Below are 3,194 nucleotides of genomic sequence, written 5' to 3'. Positions count from 1 at the left end.
AGAGAAGAAAGAAAGAAAAAGAAGAAAAAGAAGAAAAAAGTTCTATCTGTTCTGCAATCAGTTAACAAGCTGTGACAGCGTGCTTCCAGGAGTATCCTTGTTTTCCAACTGGCTTTGTCCTGCACATGTAATTACTTTCACAACCATGCTCAATGTGTAAGAAATGACACACTGCTGTCTTTGATTTCGTTGCTCAGATCGCAGATATCAGCATACAGTTAGTCAAGGTGAAAGCTCTAAACATTACCTGCTATTTTCAAAAACAATGTTGGAAATTGAGTACAATCATCTCAGCCATCTTGTATACATACTTGCATGTTTTTCCCATCCTTTCTCCTTTCTCTCATCTTCATTGTTTAATCCTTAACTTCATTTTCCTATATCTATTATACTTTTCAGGTTTTATTTCTTTTTTCAGATTCTCATGCTCGGGAGACAATACAGTATTTACCCATGTGGGTCTGATTTATTTCACTTATGAAGATAGCCTCTAGTTGCATCCACTCATCTTGGTCTTCTAAATGTGTATTAAGCTATTCTTGTCTTATCCATTATTATGCTCTCTTTAAAAGAAATTGAAACAAAAAATTAAGATTTCTTGAAAGCAAGCACCAATATTCAATTATTTCCACAATCTTGTATAACTATATCTGTTAATCTGAGCAACAGATTTGACAACAAAAATAGATAATATAACAACCATTGTTAATTAGCTATTTCTGTTTTGAAAATCTGTAACATGTGTTGTTGTAGGTTACCATCTCTGTCTTTTTTCTGTTTGTTTTTGCATCTGTTTTTACTCTTGAAAATAAAATTAAGTTAAATTTTAAAAAGTAAAGAAGACAAAATAGAAAAAGGTAAGGTTTTTTTGAAAGCACTGCTAATAATTATTTGTTTAATTTTACATAACTATTTCTGTTAAACTGAGCAACAGATCTAAGGATAAAAATAGATAATATAACAATCATCGTGAATTAGCTGTTCTTGTTTTGAAAATCTGTAACATATTTACTCCTATAAGTTGTCTTATTTCTGTTTTTATTCCTATATGTTGTCTTGTTTCTGCTTTTACTCTTCAAAATAAAAATAAATTAAAAAAGCAAAAAAAGAAATGATGAAGTTCTAAATATATTTCTTTTTTTAGATGTTTTAATGCTAAATTTATTAAGACATCATGAGATTGATACAAATTACTTTGGCTTCTCTAATTATAAGAGGTGCTCAAATGGGGGACATCATCTTCCAGATATTTGTTAGTACAGGGAACGTTAGAGTGTATGTACATTTTTTTTTTTTTTTGCTGGACTGTGCATCAGAGTAAATAAATGACCTATGAATGGATTTTTAGCATAAGTAACATTTTTCTACTTTCATTTTCTGTAATATCAAAAAATAGTTGAACACTGTGACAACAACATCATGAATCTACAGATAACAAAAAGCTTAAAGAAACTTAGGAACTTGTTAAAGGTTTTCATTTTTTTTTTTGGGGGGGATGTCCATAATTTTATTGAGAGACAAATAGCAATGAGACAGTTTCAAATCTAAATATATTTCTTAAAATTCAACTGCTTACCTATAACATAAAATTAGTCGCAGTTAAAAATAAAGCTCTAGGAAGCAGGCGCTCCTGGCTCGGCGCGGCCCGCTGCAGTCGGCGGAGGACCACGCCGCCGAGCCACCAGCATGCCTGGGCACCCACAGGGAGGCTTTGCTGCATGCTCACCCTCTGATTCGACCAGTTATTTGACGGCGAATCAGACCCCTTCAGGTGCTGAAGGCAGCGGAGGACAAGAAAAAAGAAGCCGTTGGGGGCGGCCTTAGCGGGCTCAGACCAACTCCAGCGCAGGTCAAGCAGCTGCGCAAGGGGCCCAGAAGGACACAAGAGCCCGCCGCCGCCCACCGTCGGTGGAGGACGAGAGGAGGTGCAGCTGCGTGTCGCGCCGAGGAAAGAAGGAATAAGACGCGTTGGAAGAAGACCTGGTCAACAGCTGCAGGGGGAAGGGAAATAATCCACAGGAGACTGGAACGGCCGCCACCTCGTGAAAGAGGATTTGAAAAACCATTTGAAGAAAAAGGTAAAGGAGAAGAATTTTCAGTTGGTAGACCCATGAGTGACCGGCCTATTTGTGGGCGTGGTGGCCTTGAAAGAGGTGCCCGTGGCCCTGGCCTGAGTAGAAGAATGCGTTTGATGCTGGTGGCCAGCGTGAATTCGGTAGGCAGAGCGGAAGAGATCGACCTTCTTTCTCACATTACAGTGGCCTGAAGCAAGAGGACAGAGGAGGAAGCAGCGGGTCTCATCACTGGGGAGCTGTCCAAGATGAGTTACCTGACTTGGATCGATCAGATGTGACTGAGGAGACCCTTGAAGGTGAAGAGCGTCCCGTGGCTGACAGTGAAAACAAAGAGAACGACGCTGAGGAGGTTAAGGAAGAGGGTCCAAGGGAGATGACTGTGGATGAGTGGAAGGTGGTCCAAAACAAAGAGCGGGCGAAAGCAGAATTTAACATCTGCACAGTAAACGAAGGTGCTGATGGGCAGTGAAAGGAGGGATTTGTGCTTCATAAATCAAAGAGCGAAGAGGCTTATGCTGAAGACTCCGTGATGGACCATCACTCTGGAAGCCCGCACATGATATCATGTCTCAGCTGGAGATCGACTCTGGAGACCCCTGCCGCTCCGGACGCGGTGGTGGGGAGGGCGAGGTGGACGCCGGCGCGGGGGCCTCCGAGCCTTGCAGCAGGACTCAGAAGTCGAGCGCTTCTGCCCTGATGTGGGCGACCCCAGGCCTTGGAGCTCTGGCCTAACTGGATGCCTGGAGATGCCCGGTTCCTCTGCGGACCCTTTTGTGCAAAGCTTTGTACATGTTTGAGGATTCCAAACAACTAAGAAAAAAAAAAAAAAAAAAAAAAAAAAAAAAAAAAAAAAAAAAAAAGACTGTCATTCATACCATTCACACCTAAAGACTGAATTTTATCTGTTTTGAAAATGAACTTCTCTCGCTACACAGAAGTTAACAAATATGATAGTCAGTTTTGTAATTAGAAATGTATTGGTAGCAGGGATGTTTTCATTATTTTCAGAGATGATGCATTTTCATGAATACTTGTGTATTGCTGCTTGCATATATGCATTTCCAAACTTGAAATGTAGTGTGAACAGTGTGTACCAGTTTAAAAAAAATAAAGCTCTAT

At 40.3% G+C, this 3,194-nt stretch overlaps 1 pseudogene; it reads left to right on the top strand.

Annotated features, from left to right (window-relative positions):
• Positions 1–1,686: 1,686 nt before the first annotated feature.
• Positions 1,687–2,807, top strand: LOC101583680 (annotated as a pseudogene).
• Positions 2,808–3,194: the final 387 nt, after the last annotated feature.

This window comes from Octodon degus, unplaced genomic scaffold (genome assembly GCF_000260255.1).
Source record: "Octodon degus isolate 3935 unplaced genomic scaffold, OctDeg1.0 scaffold00091, whole genome shotgun sequence".
NCBI classification, from domain to species: domain Eukaryota; kingdom Metazoa; phylum Chordata; class Mammalia; order Rodentia; family Octodontidae; genus Octodon; species Octodon degus.
This window is presented reverse-complemented; position numbering and strand designations above follow the sequence as displayed.